Genomic DNA, 12,352 nt, shown 5'->3' on the forward strand with positions numbered 1-12,352 from the left:
AGCTACTCGGGGCTGAGAACAGGGGAGAATGGCGTGAACCAGGGAGGGCAGTGGCTGAGATCCAGCCCTGCCTCCAGCCTGGGTGAAACAGGCCCAGACTCATCCCTCAAAAAAAAAAAAAGATGGAATGGAAACATTGAAACATTTAAAAGGTATAAAATATAGTAATTGGAAATAAATTCAGATGATTAAAATATAGTACATGGGAGATTAAGAAGACTAAAGTTCTCAGCTGGAGAGATAATATAGATAAAAATTAATTCTGAATGTTAATGAAAACATGTAAATTTAAATATTTTGTTAAATTTAAAAATAGGAGTTCTGACACTGCTAATGATAGAGAAGGTAATCCAGACCAACCCACACACCAAGAACCACTAAAAAGGCTTGAACAACCACAAAAGCTAAAGTCATTGGAGGGCTAACAAGACAGGACCAAAACCCAGGAGAAAGAGAAAAGAGACAGAGAAGTCAGCATTTTGGCTACTTTTCCCCTGGAGGCTTTTGCTGAATACGGGACAGGTGACTGTGAAGTGGAGACAATGAGATGTTAGCAGAACCTTGGCAGACTCCTGGGCTGGAGTTCAACAACCCCTAAAATGGAAGTGCCTAATATAACCCCAAACTTGCAGGTGGAAATCCAAAGGCTACATCCTTAGGAAAAGAGGAAAAACTGAAAATACACTGTACCTCTCAGGGACAGAAGATCAATTTTGAGTCATCTCAACTATCTAAATAGATGAAAGAGAAATCAAAACATTTCTTTCAATCATTAAAAAATGAGAAAATATATAAAGCATAGAGAAAACAATAAAGATATGAAACACAATAAATCTAAAATATTGACTGATAAAACAACAACAATAAACCAGGTGTGGTGGCTCATGGTTGTAATCCTAGCACTTTGGGAGGCTGAGGCAGGTGGATTACCTGAGGTCTAGAGTTCAAGACCAGCCTGACCAACATGGTGAAACCTCCTCTCTACTAAAAAGTACCAAAAAATTAGCCAGGTGTGGTGGCAGGTGCCTGTAATCCCAGCTACTTGGGAGGCTGAGGTGGGAGAATCCCTTGAACCTGGGAGGCAGAGGTTGCAGTGAGCTGAGATTGCACCACTGCACTCCAGCCTCAGCAATAGAGTGAGACTTCCTCTCAATTATAATAATAATAATAATAATACTATCTTGTGTGTTTGTAAATATAGTCATGTGTCACTTAACAACATGGATACATTCTGAGAACGTATCTGCATAATTGCATAATTAGGTGATTTTGTCATTGTATGAACATCATAAAATGTGCCTACACAAACATAGATGGTGTAGCCTACCACACACCTAGGCTATGTAAATAGCCTATTGCTCCTAGGCCACAAACCTGTACAGCATGTTACACTATACTGAATACTCTAGACAATTGTAACGCAGTATTAAGTATTTTTGTATCTACACATAATTAAACATAGAAAAGTTATAGTTCAAATACAGTGTAATATAATCTTAAGGGACCACTATCATATATGTGGTCTGTTGTTGACTGACACATCTTTATGCAGCACATGACTACATAAGGAGAGTTAACAAACCTAACAACAGTAGAATATAACAAACAACAACAGACTGTAAGATTGAAGGAAAAGGTAGTAACTGGCTTTGAATTGTTCTAAGATACTGATATTGTCTGGGACCATGAGTCTGAGAAACATTTTATACAGATTTTCAGACAGATTTATGGGGTTAAGCAATCTGCACCCCACTGTGGTGGCCAACTCAGTAGCATAACCTTGTTTTTTCCCAATTTGCTCCCATACTTCCTCACTCCTGCTCCCCATGATTGTATTTCCTATTAAAGTATTAGCACACTTCTATCAGGCTTCGCTTTCTAGGGAACCCAGGCTAAAACAATATTTATAGATTAGAATAGTCTGTATTATAAAGATATCAGTTATCCCCAAAACTGATCTATAATGCAATCCCAGTCATATATCAGCATGTTTTTGTGGAAATTGATCACTGAAATCTAAAATTTACATTGAAATGAAGAGAACCCAAAATAGGCAGACAAGCCTAAGGAAGAAAAGCAAATAGGAATGACTTACTCTGCCAGATATCAAGACTTATTTCTAAAGCTACACTAATATTGGTATTTGTTGGGGTCCGCGTGTTTCCTAAACAAAGGAATGAACACACAAGACAACACAAGACAAGACAAACATGGCGGCTGCCTCGAATGGCGCACTCCGCTTTATTTTATACAGTCGTTTGTGGAATGTTGCCAAGTCACAAGACACATTGTTGTTTTTCTGACCTTTCCCTGACTTTCTGGATTTTCAAGATGTTTACATATAAACAGGCCCCCAACGCCCTGCTTCCTTTGCAAGAGCAGGACTTGTCGGGAACGCCCTGCTTCCTTTGCGAGAGCAGGACTTATGGGGAATGCCCTGCTTCGTTTGCGAGAGCAGGACTTATCGGGAACACCCTGTTTGTGAGCACGTAGTCCTCTACAGGTATTGGTATTGGTGCAATAATAGACACAGAGACAAGCATAACAGAATTGTGTCTTTAAATAGTTCTATGTTTAAAGATAACTAATTTCCAGAAAGGGTGCTATGACAGAGACAGAACAATTGGAGAATAATTTTTTTTTAAATCAACTCTACTATGCCAATTAAATATCTTTATTGAAATATGTGACACTTGATACCTATTTCAAGTATACATCAAAGTATTATTCCTGAAACATTGTAACTGAGATGTAAAAAATAAAACAGTGGAGCTTCTAGAAGAAACAGAAGAGAATATCTTTATAATTTTTAGGTAGAGAAAGATTTCTTAAATAGCATACAAAAGTATTATTCAAAAAGAAAGATTGTGCATTTTATTATATTAAAATAAAAAGGAAGTTTTTGTTCATCAAAAGATAGCATCAAGAGAGTGAAAATGCAAGCTGGGTGCAGTGACTCACGCCTGTAATCCCAGCACTTTGGGAGGCCAAGGTGGGTGAATCACTTGAGGTCCAGAAGTTTGAGACCAGCCTGGCCAACATGGTGAAACTCCGTCTCTACTAAAAATACAAAAATTAGCCAGTCGTGGTGGTGTGTGCCTGTAATGCCAGCTCCTTGGGTGGCTGAGACACAAGAATCACTTGAACCTTGGAGTCAGATGTTACAATGAGCTGAGATCATGCCACTACACTCCAGCCTGGGCGACACAGTGAGACTGTCTCAAAAAATAAAAAATAAAATAAAAAAATAGGTGAAAACGCAAGCCACAAAGCAAGTGAAAAGACTGCAGTACAAGTGTATTAGTTTGCAATTGCTTCTTCAACATATTATTACAAGCTTAGGACTTAAAACACTAATTTTATATTATAATTCTGGACATCAAAAGTCCAAAATGAACCTTATAGAGCTGAACTCAACGTATTGGCAGAACTTTGTTTCTTCTGGAAGCTCTAGGGGAGAATCTGTTTCTTACCTTTTCCAGCATCTAGAGGCTGCCCCTGTTCCTTGGGTGTTGGCCTCACATTACTCTGACGTCTGCTTCTGTCTTCCCCTCTCTGTCTCTGACTCTGACCCTCTGCCTTTGTTACACTGGGCTCACCCTCATAATCCAGAACAACCTCCCCATCTCAAAATCCTTACCTTAATAGTATCTGCAGAGTTCCTTATGCCATGCAAATTAACATATTCATAGGTTCCAGAAATTAGAATATGGACATCTTTGTGAGAGAAGACATTATTTAGCTCTACCACAACAAACAATAGAAAAAGGACAAACATCCAGAATATATAAAGAATTCCTACAAATGAATATGCCATATTCCTAGGCAAAACTATCAATTAATTCCAAATTAACGTATAAATTCAGTGCAGTTCTTGTTAAACACACATATGCGCGCACACACACACAAACATACACATATGATTGATTCTTTAGTTAGCTTGACATGTTTCGTATGAAGTTACCTGAAAGAAAAAAAATGAAATAATAATAGCCAAATGATTTTGGAAAAAGAACAATGTGTGTTTCTTGCCCTAATAATCATTAAAGCAGTGCAATGCAAACCCCCAAAATAGAGAAATGGATGAAACAAATGGAATCTAGAAATAAACTCACGTAGACATGGGAATTAAATATGTAGTGAAGATAGCATTTCAAATTAGTGGGGAAGACAGGCACATGATTAATATATTTTAATTACTGAGTATCTTTTTGAATGAAAATAATTATGTTATACACAAAAGTAAATTCAAGATGGCTTAAAAAGATGAATGCTTCTTAAAACTATAAAGTGTTTGATTATAATAAATATATCAATTATTGAGTGCCAAGCAATGTATTTGTAGGACTTCAGTTAATCCATAAAACAATCCTATGAAATGGGACTATTCAGATCTGCATTGTAAGATGAGAAGACGGAGGCACATACAGCTAAGGAATCTTGCTTGTGGTCACAGAGCTAGAAAAGGATGTAGCTAGGATTTGATCTCAGACATCATAACACTGAAGCCCAACCACTTAACTGTTAGTCTGCCAACGTTAAAGTGAGGAATGCCTCAGTAGGAAATAAACAACTCTCAAAGCTTTTAAAGGAAATAATGCTAGATATGATTAAATACCTATTAACAGTTTTTTGCATTTCAAAAAATGCTGTAAACAAAATTAATTAAAAAGCAACACACTAGGAGAAAGTGTTTGCAAACACTTTCTTCGATAAAAGTTTAAGAAACAGAATATCTACAAAGACCCTAGTCACTGAGAAAAGAATTTGGGAAAAATAAATAAATAAAAAATATAAGTAGACAATTCAGGGAATCAGAAGCACAAATATTGTATATAAAAGAATGACAAACTTCACTGGTTCAGCATCAGATAGTCAAGAAAATGCAAATTAAAACATTGATTTTATTGTTGTTACCCACATTGAATTGAATAAACTTGTTAAAGAAAACGATGATATCCAGTGTCATTGAGGGTGTGGAGAAACATACACTTTGGGGAATGTAATTAATACCAGTTTTTAGAGTATAATTTAAAAGTACCTACTAGAATGCAAAATACGTATGCATACCCTTTGATTTAAGAATTCTATTTCTAGTTATCAATTTTACCAAAAATACCCCTCAGTGCATCTAAAATACACAACAAAGATGTTATTTACAACATTTTAGTAGAAGTGACCTATTATCAAAATGAAATAGTTAAATTATTATGAAACTGTAGTACTATGAAATCCTCTGCAAAAGTTAAAAATGAGATAATCCATAGATATTGACATAGAAATGTCTCTAAGACACATATTTCTTTTTTTTTTTTTTTTTTAATTAATTTATTATTATTATACTGTAAGTTGTAGGGTACATGTGCATAACGTGCAGGTTTGTTACATATGTATACTTGTGCCTTGTTGGTGTGCTGCACCCATCAACTCATCATTTACATCAGGTATAACTCCCAATGCAATCCCTCCCCCCTCCCCCCTCCCCATGATAGGCCCCGGTGTGTGATGTTCCCCTTCCCGAGTCCAAGTGATCTCATTGTTCAGTTCCCACCTATGAGTGAGAACATGCGGTGTTTGGTTTTCTGTTCTTGTGATAGTTTGCTAAGAATGATGGATTCCAGCTGCATCCATGTCCCTACAAAGGACACAAACTCATCCTTTTTGATGGCTGCATAGTATTCCATGGTGTATATGTGCCACATTTTCTTAATCCAATCTGTCACTGATGGACATTTGGGTTGATTCCAAGTCTTTGCTATTGTGAATAGTGCTGCAATAAACATACGTGTGCATGTTAAGACACATATTTCTAAGTTATAAAAGAATTTGAAAAATAATATGTTAGAAACCTATTTATATGTTTTTAAAACTACATGATGGCCATGTACTACATAAAAATACATAAAATGCTTAGAAATGGGTTAAGAAAGATACACAGCAAATAGTTAAAAGTTATTACCTCTGGAGAGGAGAGTTACATTGACAAAAGATGATGATTGATCGAAGGGGAACGTTTTATACCTTTGAGTAATTAACAAAAACAACAAAAACATGTTTTCAGGCATTACTTAAAGTTTTATTTTTAAGTTTATTTTTGAATTGACAAATAAAAATTGTATATATTTGGCTGGGTGCGGTGGCTCATGCCTGTAATCCCAGCACTTTGGGAGGCAAAGGCAGGAGGATCATGAGGTCAGGAGTTCAGGACCAGCTTGGCCAATATGTTGAAACCCCATCTGCCAAAAATACAAAAATTAGCCAGCCGTGGTGGTACACACCTGTAGTCCCAGCTACTCAGGAGGCTGAGGTGGAAGAATCTCTTGAATCTGGGAGGTGGAGGTTGCAGTGAGCCGAGAAATGCGCCACTGCACTCCAGCCTGGGTGACACAGCGAGACTCGGTCTCAAAAAAAAAAAAAAAAATTATTTATTTATGATGTACAACATGTTTTGAAATATGAATACATTGTAGAATGGCTAAATCAAGTCACTAACTTATACATAACTTCACACACTTATCTTTTCTTTTCATGGGGAGAACACTTTAAATCTACTCCCTGAGCAATTTTCAAGAAGATAATACATCGTTTATAGTCATCATGTTGTAGAACAGATCTCTTAAATGTGTTCCCCTTGTCTAACTGAAATTTTGTGTCCTTTGACCAACACTTCCCCAACTCGTACCTTACCACCCCATCTCCAGCGCCGGATAACCACCATTCAACTCTCTACTTTTATGAAACCAACTTTTTTAGATTCCACATATGAGTGAGATCATGCAATATTTGCCTTTCTGTGCGTGGCTTATTTCACTCATGATAACGTCCTTCAGGTTCATCCACATTGTCATCACATTGTCAGGATTCCCTTCTTTTTTAAGGTTGAATAGTATTCTGTTGTGTATATACCATATTTAAATATTTATATATCATATTTTCTTTATCCATTTATCCATTGATGGACACTTTGATTGATTACATACCTTTGCTATTTTGAATAATGCTACAATGAACATGGGAGAGCAGATACTGCTAACATACTGAAATTATTTTCTTTGAATATATATACTCAGTTTTGGAATTGCTGGATCATACAGTAGTTATATTTGTTGTTTTTTGAGGAACCTCCATACATTTTTTATAATGACTCTACTAATTTACATTCCTACCAACAGCACTCAAAGGATTCCTTTTCTCTGTATCCTTCACAACATTTGGTATCTTTTGTCTTTTTGATAATAGTCACTTCAAAAGGTGTGAGGTGATATCTCACTGTAGCTTTAATTTGCATTTCTCAGATGATTAGTGATCATTTTTTCATATACTTGCTGGACATTTGTACATCTTCTTTTAAGAAATGTCTATCCAGCTCCTTTCTCCATTTTTAAAAATTAGGTTGTTTTCTAACTATTGTATTGTTTGTGTTCTTTATATATTTTGGATATTAACTTCTTATCAGATGCATAATCTACAAATATTTCCTTCTATTCTGTAGGTTTATCTTCACTGTATTGATTATTTCCTTGTCTGTGCAGTAGCTTTTTAGCTTGATCTAATCCTGTTTGTCTATTTTTGCTTTTGTGCCTGTGCTTTTCGGTTCGTATCCAAAAAAAAAAAAAAATTGCCCAGACCAATGTCATGGAGCTTCTCCCCATGTTTTCTATTAGTAGTTTTACAGTCTCAAGATTTACATTTAATTTTCTAGTCCATTTTGAGTTGAATTTTAGTTATGATGTGAAGTAAGGATTTAACTTCATTTTTCTGTAAGTGGAGATCCAGTTGTCCCAACACCATTAATGAAGAAACTGTCCTTTGCTTATTGTGTGTTCTTGGCATGTTTGTTGAAAATCTATTGACCATAAATGCATGGGCTTGTTTCTGGGACCTCTATTCTGTTCCATTGATCTATGTACCTGTTTTTATGTCAGTACCATTTTATTTTTATTACTATAGCTTTGTAGCATATTTTTAAGTCAGGTACTGTGATGCCCCTGGCTTTGCTCTTTTGTTAAAGATTGTGTTGGCTATTTAGGGTCTTTGTGGCTCCTTTTGAATTTTAGGATTCTCTTTTTTTATTTTTGTGAAAATATCATTAAAAATTTAACCAGGGATTGCACTGAATCTGTGGTATGGATATTTTAATATTATTAATTCTTCCAATCCATGAACATAGGATATCTTTTTTCATCAATCTTTTACAGTTTTCAGTGCACAGGTTTTTCATTTTTTTTGGTTAACTTTATTTCCATTTCATTTTATTTGATTTTTGTAGCTATTGTAATGAGATTTCCTTGCTTTCTTCCTTAGTTAGTTCATTGTCAATATATAAAAATGCTACTGATTTTTGTATGTTGATTTTATATCCTGAAACTTTACTGAATTTATTAGTTCCAATTTTTTTTGTAGAGTCATTAAGATTTTCTATGTATAAGATTATGTCATCTGCAAATAGGGAAAATTTAAATTATTTTTTCCAATTTGGATGCCTTTTATTTTCTTCTCTTGCCTAATTCCTCTGGCTAGAACTTCTATACTGAAATAAAAGTGTGAGAGTAGACATCCATTTCTTGTTCTAGATCTTACAGAAAAAGCTTTCAATTTTTCATCATTGAGTATGATGTTAGCTGTGGGTTTGTCATATTTGGCCTTTGTTTCATTGGAGTACATTTCTTCTATACCTAATTCGTTGAGAGTTTCTATCGTGAAGAAATATTAAATTTTATCGAATGCTTTTTCTGGATCTATTGAGATAATTACATGGTTTTTGCTTTTTAGTCTGTTAATGTGTTGTATCACATTTATAGATTTGTGTATGTTGAACCATCCTTGCATGCCTGGGATAAATAATACTTGATCACGCTGAATTATCTTTTTTTAATTTAATTTTTTTTTTTTTTTTTTAGATGGAGTCTCACACTGTTTCCTGGGCTGGAGTGCAATGGCACGATCTTGGCACATTGCAACGTCTGCCTTCCAGGTTCAAGCAATTCTCCAGCCTCAGCTTCCCAAGTAGCTGGGATTACAGATGCCTGCCACCATACCTGGCTAATTTTTTTGTAGTTTTAGTAGAGACAGGATTTTACTACATTGGTCAGGCTGGTCTCAAACTCCTGACCTTGTGATCCACCCGCCTCAACCTCCCAAAGTGCTGGGATTAGAGGCGTGAGGCACTGCACCTGGCTATATTGGTGTCTTGTTTGTTTGTTCGTTTATTATACTTTAAGTTCTAGGGTACATGTGTAGAATGTGCAGTTTTGTTACATAGGTATACACATGCCATGGCAGTCTGCTGCACCTATCAACCAGTCATCTACATTAGGTATTTATCCTAATGTTATTCCTCCCCTAGCCCCCCACCCTGCAACAGGCCCCAGTGTGTGATGTTCCCCTCCCTATGTCCATGCATTCTCATTGTTCAACTCCCACTTATTAGTGAGAACATGCTGTGTTTGGTTTTCTGTTCTTGTGATAGTTTGCTGAGAATGGTGGTTTCCAGCTTCATCCATGTCCCTGCAAAGGACATGAACTCATTCTTTTTTATGGATGCATAGTATTCCATGGTGTATATGTACCATATTTTCTTTATCCAGGCTATTACTGATGGACATTTGTGTTGATTCCAAGTCTTTGCTATTGTGAATAGTGTCACAATAACCATACGTGTGCATGTGTCTTTATAGTAGAAAGATTTATAATCCTTTGAGTATATATCCAGTAATGGAATTGCTGGGTCAAATGGTATTTCTAGTTCTAGATCCTTGAGGAATCACCACAGTCTTCTACAATGGTTGAATTAATTTACACTTGCACCAACGGTGTAAAAGTGTCCCTATTTCTCCACATCCTCTCCAGCATCTGTTGTTTCCTGACTTTTTAATGATCCACATTCTAACTAGCATGAGATAGTATCTTGTTGTGATTTTGAATTGCATATCTCTAATGACCAGTGATAATGAATATTTTTTTCATATATCTGTGGGCTGCATAAATGTCTTCTATTGAGAAGTGTCTGTTCATATCCTTTTCCCATTTTTTGATGGGGTAGGTTTTTTCTTGTAAATTTGTTTAAGTTCTTTGTAGATTCTGGATATTAGCCCTTTGTCAGAGGGATAGTTTGCAAAAACTTTCTCCCATTCTGTCGGTTGCCTGTTCACTCTGATGATAGTTTCTTTTGCTGTGCAGAAGCTCTTTAGTTTAATCAGATCCCATTTGTCAATTTTGGCTTTTGTTGCCATTGCTTTTGGTGTTTTAGACAGGAAGTTTTTGCCCATACCTCTGTCCTGAATAGTATTGCCCAAGTTTTCTTCTAGGATTTTTATGGTCCTAGGTCTTACATTTAAGTCTCTATCCATCATGAGTTGATTTTTGTATAAGGGTAGGGAAGGTGTCCAGTTTCAGTTTTCTACATATGGCTAGTCAGTTTTCCCAACACCATTTATTAAATAGGGAATCCTTTCCCCATTTCTTGTTTTTGTCAGGTTTGTCAAAGATCAGATGGTTGTAGATATGTGGTGTTATTTCTGAGGCCTCTGTTCTGTTCCTTTGGTCTATGTATCTGTTTTGGTACCAGTACCATGCTGTTTTGGTTACTGCTGCATCGCAGTGTAGTTTGAAGTCAGGTATCATGACACCTCCAGCTTTGTTCTTCTTGTCCAGAATTGTCTTGGCTATTGGTTCAATATGAAGTTTAAGGTAGTTTTTTCCAATTCTGTGAAGAAAGTCAGTGGTAGCTTGATGGGGATGGCATTGAATCTATAAATTACTTTGGGCAGTATGGCCATTTTCATGATATTGATTCTTCCTATCCATGAGCATGGAATGTTTTTGCATTTGTTTGTGTCCTCTCTTATTTCCTTGAGCAGAGGTTTGTAGTTCTCCTTGAAGAGGTCCTTCATATCCCTTGTAAGTTAGATTCCTAGGTATTTTATTCTCTTCGTAGCAATCGTGAATGACAGTTCACCATGATTTGGCTCTCTGTTTGTCTGATAATGGTGTATAGGAATGTTTGTTATTTTTGCACATTGATTTTGTATCCTGAGACTTTGCTGAAGTTGCTTATCAGCTTAAGGAGATTTTCGACTGAGACGATGGGGTTTTCTAAATATACAATCGTGTCATTTGCAAATAGAGACAATTTTACTTCCTCTCTTCCTATTTGAATACCGTTTATTTTTTTCTCTTGCCTGATTGTCCTGGCCAGAACTTCAATACTATGTTGAATAGGAGTGGTGAGAGAGGGCAGCCTTGTCTTGTGCTGGTTTTCAAAGGGAATGTTTCCAGTTTTTGTCTATTCAGTATGATATAGATATGATAGATAGTATGATATGATACAGAAAAAGCTTTTAATTTTTCATCATTGAGTATGATGTTAGCTGTGGGTTTGTCATATTTGTTTTCAATGAAGTAGATTTCTTCTATACCTAATTTGTTGAGAGTTTTTATCATGAAGCAATATTAAATCTTATCACATGCTTTTTCTGGATCTATTGAGATAATTATATGATTTTTTCTCTTTATTCTGTTAATGTGTTGTATCACATTTATAGATTTGTGTATGTTGAACCATCCTTGCATCTCTGGAGTCAATAATACTTGATCATGCTGAATGATCTTTTTAATGTGCTGTTGAATTCCATCTGTTAGTATTTTGTTGACAATTTGTGCATGTATGTCCACCAGGCATATTGGCCTGTAATTTTCTATTCTTCTAGTGTTTTTGTCTGGCTTAGATAAAAGAGTAATGCTGGTCTTGTAAAATGAATTTGGAAGTATTACCTGTTCTATTTTTCGGACATATTTGAGAAGAATTGGCATTCACTGTTCTTTCAGTGGTAAAATTCAATGATGAAGCCAATAGATTCTGGGCTTTTCTTTGATGGGAGACTTTTTATTACTGATTCAATCTCTTCACTTATTTTTGGTCTGCTCAGATTTTCTATTTCTACATGATTCAGTCTTGGTAAGTTGCATGTGTCTAAGAATACATAACTTCTAGGTTATCCAATTGTTTTTATAAAATTGGTCATAATAATCTCTTATGATCCTTTTTATATCTGTGGCATATATTGTAATGCTTTCTATTTAATTTCTGATGTTACTTATTTATCTTATTTTGAATTCTTTGTCAGGTAGTTCTCATATCTCCATTTATTTGGGGTCAGTTACTGGAAGATTACTGTATTCTTTTGATGATGTTATGACTTCTTGGTTTTTCATGTTTCTTGTTGCCTTTCATTGATATCTGCACCTTTGAATAAGTAGGGACTTATTTCAGTTTGCAGACTGGCATTGTCTAGAAAAGTCCTTCACCAATTAGTTTGTCCAGAGATGCTGGGCAGGCTGTCTGGCATGGTCC

The sequence above is a fragment of the Papio anubis genome, chromosome 10 (assembly GCF_008728515.1).
Source record: "Papio anubis isolate 15944 chromosome 10, Panubis1.0, whole genome shotgun sequence".
NCBI classification, from domain to species: domain Eukaryota; kingdom Metazoa; phylum Chordata; class Mammalia; order Primates; family Cercopithecidae; genus Papio; species Papio anubis.